Source organism: Anolis carolinensis, chromosome 3, assembly GCF_035594765.1.
Source record: "Anolis carolinensis isolate JA03-04 chromosome 3, rAnoCar3.1.pri, whole genome shotgun sequence".
In the NCBI taxonomy this organism is placed as follows: Eukaryota; Metazoa; Chordata; class Lepidosauria; order Squamata; family Dactyloidae; genus Anolis; species Anolis carolinensis.
The window spans coordinates 256,079,616-256,101,144 of record NC_085843.1 but is presented as its reverse complement, the minus strand read 5'-3'; positions in this window follow the sequence as shown (position 1 = coordinate 256,101,144).

Here is a 21,529-nt window from a genome sequence, read left to right as displayed (position 1 = left end):
CTTGCTCACTTGGAGACCTTTCCAAAACTTCAGCATAACTTAGCGGTTCAGTCCACTGTCCTGATACCTGACCAACTTGAAATCTTTTAGGCGGTACTCCCTTATTCTTTCTTTCACTTCGCCTAACCACTGGTACAATTTACTCTGTTTTTACAACCTTCCTTTTATTTAAAGACTCGTCTTCTTCACTGGAAGAACTTTCACCCTTTTCATATCTTTTCCTCTTACTAATCTGTTCAGAAACATCACTGCCACCTTCCAATGAATCTTCGGCATCTATCAACTCTCTTTTCACATTCTCCATGTTTGTGGTTAACTGATGCCCCATGGGCAAAAACACTTCTTCATTCGCATGAATCCTATCCCATCCTGAGTGCACATCAAATTTCACACTCCTTGAAACAACCACTCTTTTGTCAGGACCCAAAAAACGGTACCCTTTAGTAAAAGCTTCATACCCTAAAAACCTCATTTTTCTCCAAATTTGGCTCCTCTTAGCATGCTGCTGCACTGGCACAAGCACATGTGCAAAACTACCAAACACACGAAGAAATTTTAAATCCGGCTTCTTCCCAAAAAACAGACTGTATGGGGTATCATTAATACTGGAAGACCACACACGATTCAGAACATAACTAGCTGTATTAATGGCCTCCGCCCAAAAACCACTACTCATCTGAGCATCTTCAAGCATCCGCTTCCTCATCCCCTCCAAGAGTCCTAACTACCTCTCTGCAACTCCATTTTCTGCTGAACTGTGCGGATTACTCCTTTGATGAATCATACCACGTTCCTTGAACAACTTATCCATTTTTTCATTAACAAACTCAGTTCCCCTGTCAGTTTGCACCTTCATCACACGCTTACCTGGGAACTGCCGTTCAACCAGATTAAGCCACTGTTTAAACTTTTCAAATACTTCATGTTTTCCTTTTAACACATAAACAAAATTGAACCGAGAAAAATCATCCACTATTATCAGGAAAAATCTAGCCCCTCCCAAGCTCAAAGGCATTGGGCCTGCAACATCACAATGAACTAACTGAAGAATGTCACTAGTCCTTCTTAAACTTTTTCTAGTCACAGAATATCTCTTCAATTTTGTTCTATTACAAATGTTACAATCAAGAAAATTATCACAGTTAGACAGCTTTAACCCACATGAAAGCACAGTGTTCTTTAGAGCTTTGTAACCCACATGTCCCATCGTCCTATGGAATGCATGTATACAATTCATATGCAGAGGAACATTTTTTAAACAATTTAAATCATTGTCAAAATCCCCATTAGTAAAAAATAAACCATTCTTTTCAACCAACTTTGTAGCAATTCCATTATCCTTGCACACAATTTGATTACTTTCATTTTTGAAAATCACATCAAAACCTTGTTTAAGTAACAGAGAAACACTTAACACATTGAGTTCTATCTCCTTTACAAACAAAACATCAGAAATTATTGTCTTTAAACTGTTCACAAACACATTGCCTTGCATTTGAACATTTAAAATTTTTCCATCAGTTAGACATACATAATTAATACTGGGTGAATGAGCATCTAACAAAACATTTTCTTTATTCACAACATGAAAACAGCTCCCAGAATCCACAATAAAATTGAGACCATTCTGATTACTGTTCATCCTATCAATTAACATTAGTCTTTGCCTTGAAAAACCTTGACACGAAGCATCCTTATCCTCTACAGCTGTTTGACAAAAGTTTTTCTTCTCCCCTTATCTTTTGCCGGACAGTTTTTGGCAAAATGCCCTGGACGCTTGCAAAAATAACACGTTTTAATTGCAGCACAAGTGTTTGTACACTGTTGAGAAGAACCAGGTCCAGAAAAGTCTTTCCTTTTCATCTCTTGGCAGCTTTGAAATTCCAAAAGTTTATTTACAATCAGATTAGGTGTAAGTTGATCATCTGGTAGCACACTTAACGAACCCACAAGCGTATCATAGCCTTTGTTTAAAGCAGAAAGTAACACCATAGCTTTATGCTCTTCAGAAAACTCTAGTTTTCTAGCAGATAAGTCATTAAATAAACACATCATGTTATCAATAAACAGTTTCACATCCTCCCCAACATTTAGCTTCATGCTGTAAAGCCTTCTACACAGGGTAACTTTTGCTCCAGCTGACGGTCTTTGTAGCAGCTCCTTTAAACCATTCCAGGTCTCCTCTGCAGTTTTAAAGTTTCTCACATGGCAGAGCATTTGATCACTCAAACTGAGAATAATAGTAGCTCTTGCTTTTTCATCCAACTCGACTTCTTCTTCCTTGGTTGGATCTGGTCGGTTCTGAACAGATTTCCATAATCCTTCTCTAATCAGTAGGCACTGCATCCGTTCAGCCCACAACAGGTAATTCTCCAAAGTCAGCTTTTGAAAAGAAAACAGAGCAGCTCCAGCCCCTCCTTGGCTTAGAAACGCCATCGTCAGATAAGGTTAGTAACAAAAAAAAAATAACAACCCTATCTAGACAAGATAATATATTTGCTTGTCTGAGCAGAATGTAATACAACTAGAAAAGGAAAAAAACAAATAGAAAAACTGACAAAACACAGACAATCTAGCCCAAAGAGATTCCACCTGGACTTGCAGCAGAGACCATAATAGCAGAGACAGCTTTCTGGTTCTTCTGGTTTTTCTGGTTCTTCTGGGCCCATAACCTGTTAAGACTTAACTTTAGGCTTGCAGAGTCTCAGCGCCTTCCAGTAGCTTACATCTGCTCAGTACTTTCAGTCTGCTTCCATAGTAGATTCTTGAGCACATGCCCGGCCATTGTCAGTTTTTACTACTGTCTTTCCCCCAGTCTAGATGATATTAGAGACTCACCACAGAACGTAGTATCTTGTCCAAGTAGTAGTAGGTTTAATTACATATAGACGTCACGACATCAAAAAGGAAAGGAAAGGGGGGAGAAAATACACTGAACATGGTTCCTTATATACAATACATGCACATAGTAATCACTGATTGGTTACCAACTAATTAACCCAACCCAAACTCAGGATTGCATCATTGACAATCACCTAGAGTAGGCCCAAACACATTCCCCAAATGATTCCCAATAGAAGCCCATTAGCAGTGCATGACTCAGTACATTGTAAAACCTAACAAGTATAATAAAGTCATATGTTATCATGGCCAGAATAGATATCTCTAAGAATATGTTCAGCTGGTCCATTAGCTTTAACTGTACAAATGAGTTCTTAGCCACTGCTGAGACCTTGGCTTTTGAGCTCAAGACTGAATCCCAGAGTATACCCAACTGTCTCCAGGATGAAGTGTAATCACATCCAGTACAGTTTGAATTACTTCAAGCTTTTGGATTGGGCCCCAGATTTTGCAAGATTGTTTATTGTCATACTTTAGCATCAGTACTTAATGGATGAAAAAACTACAAAGTTTTTTTCCTCCTGAAAGAGCAAGTGCTTTTGGACACCAGCAGCTCTGTGATTATTGAGGGCTGATTTTGTGATGATGTGTCTTTTCATCGCTTTGGACTATCAGAGACCAATTTCATGCTGTGTGAATTCACTAATCATGCAACAAGGTAGCAATCAGATGGTAGGTAGGTGATTAGTTTGTGCTAGGTTTTTGCAGAAAGAAGCAGAAAACAAGGACTAGGCCCATCGCCCAATTGCCATCTGGAAAATATATTTACTATAAGGTGCCACATTGGGCTAATTTGGGGCAATTTTGGGGTATATGAAAATACCCAGTGTGGCTGAAATACAAAGTTAGGTTACTATCAAAGTAGATTACAGTGTTCTCAGCAGTCATACATCCCTTAGTATTCAACTATTAAGTCTTTCTGTTTATAAGGTTTCCCAAAGAAGACACTTAGATAAACTCTGCTAAATATATATCCAATTTACATTAGAGATTTAGATTGTATTTGAGTCATTTGGAGAGGGGACTCATAAATAAAATAGTCTTTAAGGTAGAAATCCTTGTAAGTATATTATGTAATAGAGTTGTACTGAATTTCAACAGGAGTCTAAAGACAGTGATAAAGAACGTTCCCATCAAATACTTGGAAATTAATCTGGCAGTTTGACCCAGTAATCGACATGCATACTAAAACACTGATGTGAATTGAAAATAAAATAACCACACTTGACAGATATAATAGTTTAAGTGATTTCAAATTAACCACATCCCACTGACCGCAAGTGAAGAATGTGTTCATTCTCCCGCAATGAAACATGCTCTAGGGACTCATTATACAGAATAGAGTAAGTAAAACCGGAGTGGAGTAATTGATGCTGAGGAGGAAGAAAGAATGACAGCTATTTAATGATTCTCAAACTTATACATAAAGATATCACATGTGCCTAATGTATTATTTTTCCCTTGCCAAACTAGGTATATTATAGGCTTACATCCTTATTGCATAGCAATTGCAACACTTGATATAGCTTTTAGGGATAACGAATTATAACCCCTGGCCTCCAAAAGGCATCAGCTGCTACTGAATAACAAACACCTTCACCTGCTATTATTGTTCCCATAGATATAACATGTGGCCAAACATTCAGCAGAAAATGCAGCTTATGAAGAATCCCAAGTGTCCTCATTCTCTTCCAACTTAAATTTTCTTATGATTTCCTAATGTTTTTGGGCAATCCAAAAAATGTAAGAATGAAAGAGAAAGGAGATCAGAATTCTTCCTCATGAAGGCAGCACCGGGCTAAGCCAGACTCCTCCTGATTATTTTACATTTACCCCCTTCATCCCAAAAAGGTGTGACTTTTATTTCAACACTGATGTTAGAATGCGTTCTCCACTGCATACAAAACAACAGTACTAGATTGGAAGGGCCTGCAAGTCTGTGTGGCATGCAGAGCTCTATCATCCTACAGTTGGGAATTAGTAACGGTGCAGGAAAAATAGTTGAGTGGCAGCTGCTGCCCCATCCCATATCTGCTTCCCGGGGCAATTTTTTTACTCTGCCTAATGGTAGATCCACCTCTAAAAAGACTGGAAATCACAACTGCTTGTAAGAGGTAATGGGAGCTAACTTGCCTTCAGGGGACTTCCACTGGAAAGACAAGTCAATACTGAGCTTTGTTTGTTTTGCTTACTTTGAAACATTTTATTCTAGATGATTAACCAGTCCTATTGTTCTGTGAATGATAAAAGCACAATCCCTGCCTCACTGAGCATCTCGTGGTTAAGGTATAATGGTTAATAAGCTGTTTATAACGATCTCTTCACTTCTGCACCCATCTGTAGAAAGTAACTTTGTAGATTTTAAATTTGGGACATCTCAGAGCAAATTTGGAGTACTAGGCTGGTACTGACAATTCAGTTTTGTTGAATACATAATATAAATTAACCAGAGATGTAACAGATGACATCTTGTTGGCATCTATAGTCTTGGATTACCACACTGCATCCAGTTTTTGAACATTTTCATTTGAGGGTGACCACTACTGGAACAGGAAGTTGAAGCTGATTCATTCACAAAACCAAGAGAATTGGATACTGTTTTCTTGTTATGCTTATTGTCACAAGCCTCAACCCCATTTACAAATGGGAGGTTAATAAAGGGTCCAAGCCCAAGCCACAGAATCCAACCAAAAGACAGAAACAGCAGGGAATTACAACAGAAAAACTGAGAGTCCGTTCCAAAGCCAATTCCAACAGTCTCGGGTCAAGGTTAAACCAAAAGCCAGAGTCCAAAGAGATAGTCCACAGTCCAGAGATCACCAACAGCACAAGGTCATGGCTCCAAAAGTTGAAGTTGCTACTAGCAACAAGGTACCACACTTGATCACCTTATATCCGAGTTTCTCAGGTGTTGCTAATTGAGAGTGCATTGCTCTACTAACTTAGAGGACTTGCGAAATTGAGCCTTCTCCCTCCACAGGTCCAAATGAGCTGGAGCACTTAACCCTTCCTTGGCCTACTCAGATGAGCTTGCTTGTATTTGTTCTGCAGGCTGAGAAGGAGTAGCTTCTTCTATTGGCTCCTCTTCCAGGCTTGGTTGAGGAAGCTGCTGGGCTCCAGCTCAAACACTGGCCCTTCAAACAACATCTCCTCAGCCTCACTGTCAGAGCTATCTTGACACTTGTATTCTGATTTTAGCCACTAAAATACAGGCTAAGAGCATGCAATTCCTGGTAGAATTTCACCTGTTCTTTGTGTCCAAGTTTTAATTCCTTCTCTTCAATTTATTAGTTCTGATTTTTGGCAAATGTGAGTAAAAAAAGATTCCAGTCTTGCAGTTGCCTTCATTAGTTGTCTTCTGCTTTGTTGTTGCTGAGAGTGTTGAAGAAGGATGGAGATAGTCAAAGGGAAAGTATTGATTTCTGTGTAAAAATATAGCCACATTTGCTTTTAAAGTCTTGTTACAGTCCTAATTTTAAAAAGTGCATCAAGATGCAAATATGAACAACACTAAAGACTCAATAGGAAAAGAATGCATTTGGAAAGTTATGTGAGCAGAAAATTAATATGTATATTGCAGTGGAATACTCTATTAGCACCATCTGTGTACATTGACTGCAGGTGAAATAAATACACATTTCATATCAAAGGGAGGGAGGGAAATAAAAATCCTCCCTACATTGCTTAAGAAATTAAAGCCATCTCTTTTCTTACTGGTTGCTCCTTCTGCCAGTGCTGAACACCTTAAGGGCAAGCATGAGTTGTGATAGGTTGTCACATGGTTCAAAATATTATAGATGAAATGCTTCCGGGAGCAGCAGCTGGCTTGTTTTGTGAGCTGCACTGTTCTTTGGCAGTGATTGGGCTACACATGTGTCTTAGGTTTTCTCAGATGGTTAAGCTTCTTTTTCTGCAGGGTTCCTCTCTCTTCCCCCTCCCAATTCATCTTTGATTGTGAGGAATTCATGCTCTGCAACATATGCTTAAGGCCAAAACCTAACAATTATTTTGCATTATAGCCTTTAAAAACCATTCCATTTATAAATAAGGGAATCTGAAAGCTGGCCATTAATATGTTGAGTGGAAATGTATTATTCTAAAAGGGAAAAATTGTACATTAGTCGTCTTTGAAATGCAGAACAAATTCTATTACTATATACTCCACTTCTAACAAAATGCTTTGTCCCTAGAACCGGAGAAATTAGTGATAAAAATGACTAGGAGGGCAATCTTTTCTAGTCTCCTCATTAATGTGAAATTATACCCTAGAGTATATTCTCAATTGCTTTGTCCAATCTCATTTCAAAGGATCTAGACAAACAATGGGTTTAGTTCTAACTCAGCAGATGTCAGTGGGAACATCTCTCATCTGATGAATATGAAGGCATAAGGATTGCACCTAATGATGATTTTGAGAGACGTTACAAGGCATGGCCTGCACACCTGTGGCTTGACACAGAGCTCCATTCACACATTGCTCTTTTCAACCATTATTTCATTCCAGTTTTTTTAAAAATAGAATTACCACGTTAGTGGCAAGATTCGCCTGTGGAAGTAGGTTGCTGCTTATGGAACCTTACTTTTCTCTTCTGCTGAGAGGAGATACAGAGCCAACACAAAATATTTTGCTGCCTGAGGGAGTGCAATAGGTAATATAGTATCTCCCTCTCCATCCATGTAAGTCAGGGTGGATAATTCCAATCAAGTTATTTTGGCACTTGAGGCAGAATAATACACAAGTTCCTCTGTTTTATCCACCACTAAAGTGCAAGAATAAGGCCTATCACACAACGGTGGCAAATTGGCATAGAAGCTATGTGGAAATCCATTGCCAGTTTGCCATCTTTCTGCAACAAACCCATCCCCTGCTATTGATGAGCACAACCTATCAATAGTCACTTATTGCACTGCAGTGCTGCAAGGTCCCCCTTAATGATTATGGCTCCATTCAATTCATTCTCAGATATGTAGTTAGTTATGTCTTTTTTTCTGCTAGACAACTCAGGTGCACTGAGCTTCTCAGGGACCTCTTAAGAACCTCACCAACTACAGAATCCAGGATACCATATGAATGAGGCATTGCAGTTAGAGTGGCATCAAACTGCCATTACTGTGTAATACTATCAACCCATGTGTTGATATCATGTCTTTGTGTAGAAGAGAACAGTTCTGTGAAGTTTACCACATTTTTAAAAAAATCATAAATGCAACAATATATAAAACTCAAGGCAGAGGCGGTCCAACCATAAGGCAAACTAGGCACTTGCCTGTGGCGCCATCGTCCCAGGGGCACCATTGTCCTGGGAGGAGGGCACCACTCTCCACCTCCTTCTCTTTTGGGCCTTCCGGCAGCCACGCTGGGCCTCCCGGTGCCCGTGCTGGGCTTTCCGGCCGGCGCAGACCCACCTTCGCACCATGGGAGCCCACCTTTGGGGCCTTCAGAGATTGTGAGGTCTGTGGGAACTTGGAAGCTAGGTATGTGGGGTTTATATATCTGTAGAAGGTCCAGGGTGGGAGAAAGAACTTTTCTTTGAAGCAGGTGTGAATGTTGTAATTAATCACCTTGATTAGCATTTAATGGCCCTGTGGCTTCAAGGCCTGGCTTCTTCTTGCCTGGGAGAATCTTTTTTTGGGAGGTGTTAGCTGTCCCTGATTGTTTACTGTCTGGATTTCTTCTGTTTTCAGAGTGTTGTTCTTTATTTATTGTCCTGATTTTAGAGTTTTTTTTTAATACTGAGGGCTATCTGGGTTATCTAAGTCCACACTGCCCTGTTCAATGTTTAGTGCTAAATTCGCAAATATAGTAATTCCTACATAACATTACCATGTATTGAACTGCTTTTTCTATTGATTTGTTGTAAAACATAATGTTTTGGTGCTTAATTTGTAAAATCATAATGTAATTTGATGTTTAATAGGCTTTTCCTTTATCTTTCCTTATTATCCAACATTTTCGCTTATCCAACGCTTTTATTTTTCAGTGATTGGTTTGGGGGAGGGGGGGCGCCAAAATTCTGTTCGCCTACACTTGAAAAATACCTAGGGCCGGCTCTGACTCAAGGAGACAGTTTTTGTAGTTAAAACACAAATGTAACACCATTATCTACCACAGACAGTAACATTCTGCTGGATTGAAACTGACTTAATAAAGAGCAAAAAATAAAATATAATAAGGCAAGGTTGAGGGCAGCCACATTTCAGTGGAAGGGGTGAGGCATTTTTAATCTAGGTTAAATCATTGAGAGCGTCTTCCCTCTTGTCTCATTGGACTGGGTTTATATTTTAGATGGGAGCTGAGTACACAGGAAGAAGACAGGGTTATATCAATGAAAGGCAGTCTCTAAGCTATCCAATAAAAATAAAATTATTTTAGGTTTTTGAAGTAACCATCAACAATGAATAGATCAGAAATCAGGGCAGCTATTTCAGGACTGCTATAACATGATCCCTTGAATTCATCAACATTCTTGCAGCTTCGTTCTGGACTAAATTAAGCTTCTGAAGCTTCTTTAAGGGTAGTCGCAATACCCTGTATGTTGCCATAGTCCTGTTGTAACTAAAACAAATAGAAGCATATATTGAGAGAGCTGGATGAAGCCCCTTATGCCACTGAGCCATTGCAGGAACTCCAGCTAGAGCTTCCCCAGCAAGTACATGTGCTGCTGCTTCTTCTTGAAAACATTGAGAGAAAGAGACTTCCAATTATTTCTATGTAATTTGTTCCATTGCTGAGCCACTCTTACTACTAAGAAGTTTTTCTAATCAAAACCTACCTTTCTGTAATTTGAAACCATTAGACCTGGTCCTATTCTCTGGAGCAACAGAGAACAAGCCTGCACCCTTTTTTCTGTGACAGCCCTTGAAGTATTTAAAGCAGTGGTTCTCAACCTGTGGGTCCCCAGATGTTTTGGCCTTCAACTCCCAGAAATCCCAGCCAGTTTACCAGCTGTTAGGATTTCTGGGAGTTGAAGGCCAAAACATTTGAGGACTCACAGGTTGAGAACCACTGCTTTAAATAATACAATCATCTTACCCGTCAGTCTTTTCTTCAACAGGCTAAACATGCCCAATTGCTTCAACCTTTCCTTGTTTGTTTTGTTCCCCATACTTCTTATTCTTGCATCTGAGGAAGTACACTTAGAACCTTATCACAGGCAGGCAAGCTTGGTAAAATGTCATGCACTGCTTCCCCCATCACACATAGAATCATAGAATCATAATAGAGTTGGGCCTTCCAGTCCAACCCCCTGCCAAGAAGCAGGAAATCGCATTCAAAGCACACAGGGAAAGCATTGCCCAGATGGGGCAGAAGTGTGCTGGCTATATTGGAACCAACACATGGGAGCCTTCCCATGTTGACAAGGAAACATCCTAGGACACTTCCACGCTGGTTGGAAGTGGGGCCTTCTCCAGAAGTTGAGGGACATCATGTGATGGGCTGCATGTCCATCAATCCCTCAACTGGCTGGCATAGGATGATGAAATTGGTAATGTGATGTGGTCCTTTGTATATGAAAGTTTATGCTACCTTTCAGTCTCTAAGGTATTACAAGATTCCTTTGAATACTCTAATTGTCCTTGTCCTCTTCTGAATCTGCTGCTATATGCTTCTTAAAATTAAGTGCCCAGAAATATTCCAGATGAAATTTGACTAGTGCAAATGTTATCATGGTCTGGACTAGTATCCATAGAGGAGCTATAGCTACATACCATGGATGAGGGACTATGTGCAGATACATTAGTGCAGAGTTGGTAAAGATGTTAGCTTGCAATTTGTCCACAGGATATGTGGTTTGCCTTTGGCTTCTTACAGGCCTGATCTCATTGACCTAGAGCAGCCAATGGCATCCAGGGCAACCTTATCATGAGGTTTACTGGCAAGATTTGTTTAGAGATTTGTTTTGTTGGACCCATTTGGTGGACCCATTAAGATGGTCCGCCCCAGGAGACTGATGGATCCAGATGGATTCTTGAGGTCTCTTGGGGATCTTTCTGTCATGGAGGCTGACGATCCTGTCGATGCCTTGGTAGATCGCTACAATAGCGAGATGTCCAGGGCAATTGACATGATCGCCCCCGAACGTCCCCTCTCATTGCGAAGAGTCACTTCGGCTCCCTGGTTCACGGAGGAGCTGGCAGTGATGAAGCGCTCGAGGAGGGGACTAGAGTGCCACTGGCGGAAAACTTGTAGCGTTTCTGACCGAGCACGGGCTAGAGCCGCTATTAGGGCCTACTCCGCGGCTTTGCGGGCAGCCAGGAAGACCTTCACGACTGCCCGCATAGCGTCTGCAACTAACAGACCATCGGAGTTGTTTCGGGTCGTCGGGGAGCTCCTTCACCCTCCTGAGGGGGGAGGGGCACCCGAAGACTCGGCAACTTGGTGCAGCGAGTTCGCGCACCACTTTGCAGACAAAGTCGCTCAGACTCGCTTCGACTTGGATGCTAGTTTTGTTGCAATGCCAAAAGAGGTAACTGAGGCACCTGTCTGTTCGAACTTGTGGGATTCGTTTCAGCTTGTTCGCCCGGATGACGTGGACAGGATCCTTGGGGCGGTGAGAGCGACCACTTGCTCTGCAGACCCTTGCCCCTCGTGGCTAATTAAATCGGCCAGAGGAGGGTTGGTAGAGTGGTTTGTGATGATAATTAATGCCTCTTTGGATCAAGGCAAATTTCCATCTGTCCTCAAACAGGCCATAGTGAGGCCTATATTGAAGAAGGCCTCCCTTGATTCGGCCATTCTAAACAACTACAGACCAATCTCGAACCTCCCTTTCTTGGGCAAGGTCCTGGAGCAGGTGGTTGCCTCGCAGCTCCAGGGTTTCCTGGATGACACCGATTTTCTGGACCCATCGCAGTCTGGCTTTAGACCTGGGCACAGTACTGAGACGGCTTTGGTCGCCTTGGTGGATGACCTCCGCAGGGAGCTGGACAGGGGGAGTGTGACCCTGCTGGTTCTCTTGGACATTTCAGCAGCTTTCGATACCATCGACCATGGTATCCTTCTGGGACGGCTCTCCGGGATGGGCCTTGGGGGCATGACTCTGTCGTGGCTTCAGTCCTTCCTGGAGGGCCGTTCCCAGTTGGTGAAGCTGGGGGACACCTGCTCGGACCCCTGGCCTTTGACCTGTGGGGTCCCGCAAGGTTCCATTCTGTCCCCCATGCTTTTTAACATCTACATGAAACCGCTGGGAGAGGTCATCCGGAGTTTTGGAGTTCGGTGCCATCTCTACGCAGATGACACTCAACTCTACTACTCCTTTCCACCGAACTCCAAGGAAGCCCCCCAGATACTGAACCAGTGCTTGGCAGCTGTGATGGGCTGGATGAGGGCGAATAAGCTGAAGCTTAATCCCGACAAGACAGAGGTCCTCCAGGTCAGTCGTATGTCCGATCGGGGTATTGGGTGGCTACCTGTGCTTGACGGGGTCGCACTCCCCCTGAAGGCGCAGGTCCGCAGTTTGGGGGTCCTCCTGGACTCAGCACTGACGCTTGATGCTCAGGTGTCGGCGGTGGCCGGGAGGGCCTTTGCACAATTAAAACTTGTGCGCCAACTGCGACCTTACCTCGTGAAGTCTGATCTGGCCACGGTGGTCCATGCCTTAGTTACCTCTAGACTGGACTATTGCAATGCACTCTACGTGGGGCTGCCCTTGAAGACGGCCCGGAAACTCCAACTAGTTCAACGTTCGGCAGCCTTGCTTCTAACTGGAGCAAATTATAGGGAGCGGTCAACCCTCCTGCTTAAGGAGCTCCACTGGCTGCCATTCACCTTCTGGACCCAATTCAAGGTGCAAGTGATCACCTACAAAGCCCTGAACGGTTTGGGACCCTCCTACCTTAGTGATCGCCTCTCCCCCTACGAACCTGCACGATCTCTTCGTTCGTCGGGGGAGGCCCTCCTCTCGCTCCCACCTCCGTCACAAGCACGGTTGGTGGGGACGAGAGAGAGGGCCTTCTCCGTGGTGGCCCCCCGGCTCTGGAACTCGCTCCCCAGGGAAATCAGGCAAGCCCCCACCCTGGTAGCATTCAGAAAGAGCTTGAAAACCTGGCTCTTTACTCAAGCCTTTAGATAAAGATTGCTAATCCAGAAGCAATCTGTATCTGTGACCATTCTTGTACCGGTTTGCACCTTTTACCTTTGTCAACTCGATATAGACACAGGGTCTATTCCCATCCCAATTTGCACTTCCAGAATTTGCAGCACTTTATCAGTCACCTTGTGTTTACAATATTTATATGGTGCACCTTACCCAGTCTACTTTTACAATCTCTCAGTTTTAATCCATGTTTTTATTAGTTCTTGTTTTTTATTGACTAATGTTTTATTTTATTTTATTATTTTTTTATTGTGCAAGTTGTTGTCTATTGCTGTGTTTTATACTGCTACTGTTTTTATTCAGGCTTGGCCCCATGTAAGCCGCCCTGAGTCCCCTCCGGGGAGATAGAGGCGGGGTATAAAAATAAAGTTATTATTATTATTATTATTATTATTATTATTATTATTATTATTATTATTGTTTTCCTCTGAATCTGAAATATGTGACTTGCAGATGGTTTCCATGGTCAAGTGGACATTCAAAGTCCAGTGCTCAAACCACTACATGCTTAGGACTGGACTAGACATTTAGGACCTCATCACACACATTCTGGGTTCTGTTTCCATGTGCTTTCAAAATGGAGCCCCACAGGAGCACCATGGAGGCCATCACATGACTTCCAGTGGGACTCTGTGGGGCTCCATTTCCACAGTGCATGGATACGAAGCCCTAAAGCTGTCTTCCAGAGTTAGATGTTACCTGACTCTAAATAGCAGAAAGCAAGGGAAAGAAAGACCTTGTTGTGGAAAGAACGTGGGATGCCTGTCCATTCCAGAAGACGGGGAAAGACAGGAGGGGACAGAGTAAGATAGTTCCCTCCAATTTCCCCTTCCCCACCCCTCATAGGATGAGTTCCTTAGAGGCCCTAAGCATTTTAAATGTTTAAAATTAGATATATCTAATTCAAAATATATACAATAATAGACCATAAAATAGAAAACATATTTCTGAAAGTGAAACAAAACGTATAATAAGATGGAAAATACTGTTTACTATCGTATACGTTTTTATATTCAAAAAGATTTCCCCTTTTTTCTAATTGTGAAGTCTTTTATGATGGGAGCCCCTTTTTGTGGAACCTTGTTCAGCTTCTCCATTTTGCAGTTTTGCAGCATATTGTCATGGTAAATCCAGCAATGAATACATTTGGTGGTGCTTCCTCTCTCTCCATGCCCTAAACACATGCTTATTTTGCTTAATGGTTAGTCTAGACCTGACCATGCTTGCTCTCCATTGCCGAACTTCAATTTTTTTTTCTCCTAGCAAGGACATTGACCATGCTGGACCCCCCCCCCCCCAAAAAAAACACAACCAAAAACAAAAAAACAAAACAAAACAAAAACATTGAACAACTCTTTGGGGAAAGCTACACAAAAACTTTAACCCGTTAGATTGCATCCATTCTTTGGAACTTGATGTCAAAATTACATTAAATGAAAATTCTTTCAGGATAGTGTACTGAATACAGTTTTACTGGGCTGGTATCTGATATAAGATTGACTCATTTAGACCTTTCATTATCTTAAATCAACATCATAGTGGTTGAACACATGTAGAATGTCCCAAGTTTTATGCTTTTCACCTTCAGTTAAAAGGATTCAATAACACAAGGGTTGTGAAAGACTCCTCTCTGAAGCCCTGGAGAACCATTGTCTGTAGATAAATACAATACTATGACAGGACAAATGCTCTGACCTAGTGTAAGGTAGCTTTCTGTTTTCCAAGGTCAGATTTCTATTTAAAAATTTATAAACAGGTGAATTGTATTTCCTTACATAAATACTGCATTTTCACAAAGAGACTGTTCTTTAATATAAACATACTCAACTCTGCCTGCCAAGTAATTACATCTGGCTTTCTAAGGCAGATAAATAAAGAGTAGTTTTTTAAAAGGCCTTTTTAAAGAAACAGAAGTTATTTTAACAAAGTTTTGTACGAACTGAGTGAATAATTGGTGCAGTGATGTGACTAAAGTTGGTGTCACCCAGTGCAGTAATTCATAGTGTCACCCCCATGGATCTCTCATACCAGATCATACCACAACATTGTAGCCAAATTATGAAAAAAAATGACAAAATAAGTATGAAAATTCACCAGCAACAAAAACAACAGTGTGTGCTTGTAGCGCATGTGGACAAAACCACATAGTTCGAGGCCCCATTGTATTTATTTATTTATTTATTTATTTACAGTATTTATATTCCGCCCTTCTCACCCTGAAGGGGACTCAGGGCGGATCACATTACACATATAAGGCAAACATTCAATGCCTTGACATAGAACAAAGACAGAAGACAAACGCAGGCTCCGAGCTGGCCTCGAACTCATGACCTCTTGGTCAGAGTGATTGGTCTCAGCTGGCTGCAGCTGGATGCTCACCAGCTTGCGCCACAGCTCTGACCAGCTCTGACCAGAAACGTAAGGATTAAAAGGATTAAAAGGTTTGAATTGTAAATTATTAATATAGAACCTTTGCTCTTGTAGATATATTGATACAGCACAAATAAGATGGACTTCTGAAAAATGTTTTTATAGTTAAACCCAATTACAGGGATAATTTCTACTGAAATGTGGTACAAAAAATCCCTTTGGTGGTGGTTGACACCCCCTGCACCACACTAGTGATCCCCCTGGCACAGTGGGTGTCAAAGAAAGGCTTCACGAAGAAGTGTACAGTTTTGACAATGGAGAAGTGTAACTGCTACCACCACCTAGAACAGTGTTTCTCAACCTTCCTAATGACGTGATCCCTTAAAACAGTTATAATAATAATAATAATAATAACTTTATTTTTATACCCCGCCCCATCTCCCTGGAGGGACTCGGAGTGGCTTACATGGGGCCATGCCTGACATAAAGATACAATAACAGCGATAAAACAGTAAAAACAATTTCCACATCAATAAGACATCAACATCAGTAAAACAGTCATAAAAATCAGTATACTGCATAAAATATTAAAAACGGAAGGCTAAAACAGATCTGGGCCAAAGTGCAGAAAAAATCACATGGGAGTGGTAGTTTCATGGCTAAAATAATCAATAAAGTGCAAGTAATTATGGCCAGGCATCCTATTATTGAATGGGCAAATGAATCAACCTACAAAGATTAATCCCCAAAGGCCTTTTGGAAGAGCCAGGTTTTAAAACAGTTCCTCATGTTGTGGTGATCCCCTACCATAAAATTATTTTTGTTGCTAATTCATAACTGTTATTTTTGCTATTGTTATGAATCATAATTAATATCTGATACACAGTATGTATTTTCATTCACTGGACCAAATTTGGCACAAAATTTTGTATATGATATGCCCAAATTTAAATACTGGTGAGGTTGTGGGGAATTGATTTTGGGAGATGTAGTTGCTGGGATTTATAGTTAACCTGTAATAAAAGAGCATTCTGAACTCCACCAGCAATAGAATTGAACCAAACTTGGCATACAGAATTCCCATGACCAACAGAAAATACTGGAAGGGTTTGAGTTTTGGAGTTACAGTTCACCTACATCCAGAGAGCACTGTGGACTCAAACAACAATGGATTTGGATCAAACCTGGCATGAATACTCAATATGCCCAAATGTGAACACTGGTGGAGTTTGGGGAAAATAGACCTTAACATTTGAGAGTTGTAGTTGCCTACAATCAAAGAGCCCTGTAGCCCCACCAATGATAGAATTGGTCCAAACTTTCCACAGAACCCCCATGACCAACAGAAAATGCTGGAGGGATTTGGGAGAAATTGACAGTGATTTAGGGGAAATGTAGTTCACCTATCTCCAGAGAGCACTGTGAACCCAAACAACAAAGGATCTGAACCAAATTCGGCACAAATACTTATGTATTTTCTGATGGTCTTTGGCGATCTCGCTGACACCCCATCACGACCCCCCAAGGGCAATCTCGCTGACACCCTTTCACGAGCCTCCAACCCCCAGGTTGAGAAATGCTGCCCTAGAATATAGGCGGATTCTCCAGTGCAGAATGAAATAGAAACAGCCATTTGTGCTGGATAGTTCTTTTGTGACTGCTTCCCAGTTCACTATGCTACTCTAGCAGAGCTGGTTCTAGAATCACCCTCATTATCTCTTTAAAAATCTCTTTGGTGAAAACCATGGTTGCCTAGAAGGGTTTTCCAAAGCCTATTAACACACTCAGATTAATTTTCTTTAGTTATCTACCCATGATATATATGCATAGCACTAGATCTAAACTGAAAGATGAAAATGCAACCATAGAGAGGCATGTCCTTAAAAGGAAGCATACTTCCTAAATCAGAGTGTTCTGGTTTTTCTGCTTCAACAAATGTTACTGAAAGGGCAAAAAAACAGAAATATAACAAAGCCGGGAGCTTATGTTAGATCAGCTGGGTCTTCTCTGAAAGAATCTCCTCCAAAGATCTTAGCTGAATGCCCTTCAGTGAATTCTCGCCTTTTCCTTCCTCTCTGGTCTATGGCAAAGGAGAGAACAAATAGCTCCTAAGGCCAAACTCCCAAACCTATCCCAGTACTTCTTAGGAAAGAATGTATTCTCAATTTATGAGCTAAAAACAGCATCCACACATTTATACAATGAGTTCTACATGCCACAGGGGCCTTTTGGATTGCATACAGCATCTAACAAAATTATACAGAAAAATGGCTTTTTAAACAAACAAACAAATAAAGCACTCAGCAGCATGTGATATGGCTCAATGGTCTGCTGTCAAATTTTTTTTAAAGAGAAATCTAATTATGACCCAAACTGCACATTATGTTAAAAATCAATACAGATAACTCAGTTTCTGCTGCATCTGACATGCATATTGCCAAAAAGTATTTGATTAAAACAAATAGGTCATATTTTGACAATATAATTAACATGACCAACAGGTTGTGTGTATGTGTGTGAGTATACACACATTAGGACAGTAGTAGGAACGTTTCAAAGTCCTTCTGCTTTCCATGATAGAATCTCAATCCAAGTCAGAGCCATTGAATATATTCTATAGAAAAAAGAAAAGAGATATGGCTCTATTGTTACCAAACACAGAATAATTATCTGAAAGTGTCATGGTTAGGAGTCTACCTGACAAAAGCCTATCTGACATTGGGAGGAAAATAACTATTTTAATTTAACTATTTGAAATCTTTCTCATTCCATCCCTCATGTTTTCTGTATGACCATGAAACGAATAGATTTGTTTGGGGTCCTTTGAGGCTAACTATTTAAGCCAAGTGAGCTCCTCTGTCTTTAGAAAAAAAATCCTTTCCATCTCTATATCTACTCCCATTGAAAGAAATTGTGGTAGAACAACATCTTCAATTTCAGTAAAGAAACAATCAGGAAAGTTAAACATAATGATTTCATGCCGTAGTGCAAACGTGTACTTAAACATCATTATCTCTTTTCTATATGATAACAGAAAACATCTGTATTGTATACTGAAACATAACATAATTAGATATGGAATCAAGTACTGGATTAGGGTGGGGGGTTATATGTGGCCATGAAAATGCAGATTTCCTTTATTGTTTTGCAACTTTCCTGCTTACCTAAAAGAAGAAAAGTAAAGGTGCCTGGGGATTTAGTATTTGCCACAGCATTGGTTTATTTTTATTTTTTTTTGCTGTATTTCTCTGTTTCCATCAGCATGAATATTTTAGGGGGGCCTTCCACACAGCCATATAACCCAGAATATCAAGGCAGGAAATCCCACAATACCTACTTTGAACTGGGTTATCTAAGTCCACACTGCCATATATACCAGTTCAAAGCAGAAAATGTGGGATTTCATTTAGTTGTGTGGAAGGGGCCTGGGAGATCACAGAATAGAAGCTTAGTTCAAGTAGAATCAGATTTGTAAAGACAATTGTATATTCTCAAGAATTCAGTAGCTTTTTTCAAATGAAAGTTCCAAACATCTGCCAGGTGGTATGACCATGCCAAACTATATTCCTAAAACAAAATAAAGTGGAGTTAGTCCTTCAAAAAAGACATTTTATCTGTTTCTTTCATATTATTTGGTTCTGTTTTCCAAAAATCTAAATATTCACACCCAACTTAATAGTTTCAGTCTTCCCTCTGCTCTTGCTTTTCCTCAGTTTCTTCTTTTCTCAGAGCAGCATCATGACATGACTACTACAGAGAACAGAGCACTGGAGCAATGAATCACACTGTCTCTTCATCCAGGAAAACCATGGCTGCTGCTGACTTATCTCCTTTGAGGTGCTCCTAACTTGCCCCATCCCCATTATTTATTTATTTATTTATTTATATTTATTTACAGCATTTATATTCCGCCCTTCTCACCCCGAAGGGGACTCAGGGCGGATCACATTACACATATAGGCAAACATTCAATGCCTTTAACATAGAACAAAGACAAACAGACATAGGCTCCGAGGGGCCTCGAACTCATGACCTCCTGGTCAGAGTGATTCATTGCAGTTAATTGCAGCTGGCTTGCTCTCCCGCCTGCGCCACAGCCTCTTCCCGGACTTACCTCATGCCTCATTTCTGGTTATTTGTATTCTTTTTGCCTCACTGTGTATCTCTCTTGCTTCTTGGACTCTGTCACTCTCATCACAGACTTGCCCCTCCATTCCTGACCTCTCCTCATGCCCTTTCAATGTGCCCTTCCACAATGTCCTTAGAGGCAGAGCCAGTTAATTACAAGGGAAGGAAATGAAGCTTCAGTCCACCATGTACATGCATAAAACTTAAGTTTGGAGAAGAATGTGTGAATAGGGTTCAGGAATGGACAGTTTTCCCAGGAGAGTTAATTTGGAGAGGGCCAGAGTGCTGGGAATTCCCACCAGAATCTCCTGGGGAGATAAATTTACTGTAAATGACTTCAATCTGTGGGATAGATTCTAATTATAATGAGTTCTACTGATGAAAACTTCATATGCACTTAAAGAATTAAGTAATCCGTATTGTTTGTACAATAGTGATTCAAATTTAGTTTTTGCCATCCCAAAAGACAGGGATGTAGCAAGCTGCTGGAAGTACGAGCATTTCTGAAACATTTTATTTCCCCTGAGATGACTGGTACTAACTTTCTGAATGCTGTTCTCTTCTTTCCCATATGACTCTGACTTCATTTGACAGACTGAGTGTCTCCATATCTATTTAAATATGGAAATGCAGGGACAGAAGGAAGTGGGAAATGTCCGAATATTGAATTTCTGAGTTTTACATTTATCTGTTTTCTAGAAAGCCTCTCTTAAACATTTCAGCAGAGACCAGAAAATTGAAATGTTATGCATAACAGATAAAATTACAGCAGGCCCAAATTGCATCTAATTTATTGGAAGTGAGAGATTTTGTTTACGAGACAAGAATATGTATATGTTGGAAATGCATCATTTCTAATGATCTTCATGCATCTCCTAACATCCTTCCCATTAGTGGGAAAATATAGACCATTTTGGGATCACCAGAACATATCCACACAAATTATAAAATACAACCCTGTCGCTGCAAACTGACTTTGACCCGGAATAGAGTCTGTGTAAAACATTTTTCTAAAAAACATTAACATATCATTTGTTAAAAGTAAAAAAGTAAAAGGAACACATTCTCATTTTTGCATAATTTCCTCTACAGGAAATATATAATAATGCTAATATGTACTGATGGCAAGAATCAGTTCACACCTCAGCTAGCTGATTTGGAAAATAGTTGTGATGACTCATGGGCCATGTAGTCCCGTTCCAAGTAGTATTGTGGCAGATGAAGAGGAAAACTTGGGCTTCCCACCGTTTCTGCCAGAATTGGAGCCCTTGCACCTCCAAGATGTTTGCCCACAAGAAGACAGCCAAACAAGCCTTGAGCAGAAATCTCCCCCATTTTCTCGCCGGGTTTATTATAATCAAGATAGAAGCGCTTGGGAGGCGACTCGCCGGAGCGCCAGGATAGCTGCCAGACAATTAGCTGATTAAGTCTGCTTCCCTTGGGAAACTTTAAGGAGTCATGCATCTGGACAGTATAGGTTTCGTTTCTTGTTCCCCAGAGAAAGTGTTCCTTGGCGGGAAAACAAGATCCTATATAGATGTTTGGCCGCAAAGGAATCCTTGCGGAGTCAATTCGTCAGCTTCGGGAGTAGATTGTGTGTGGACTACGCTACTCCAGTTTCCAGGACCTTGCTCTTGTTCCAGCCCTGCCTTGTTCCCCGGACCCCGCCACGGATTTCGCCACGGACCCTGTTCTTGTTCCTCGTTTCTTGTTGCCTTGAATCAAGCCTTGTTTGCCAAGAATCTAGTTGCTCTCCAGCCTTGCATCAAGTTCCATGGACTAAAGGACCTTGTCATTTCCCCTCACTTTGCTTGGCAAAGTGTGTGTTTCGGTTATTGGATTACAACTTTGGTCTTTAATATCTCATATTGGACATTGTTTTCCTGGACTATATTTGACCTTTCCTGAAAGGTCTACTTCTGAACTATATTCTACACTAGTTTTTATTAACTTTATATATTTCCTTAATAAAGATATTAGATAGTTTCTGGTCTCTGCGCATGGTTATTGGTGTTCTGCAGCCTGGGTCTTGA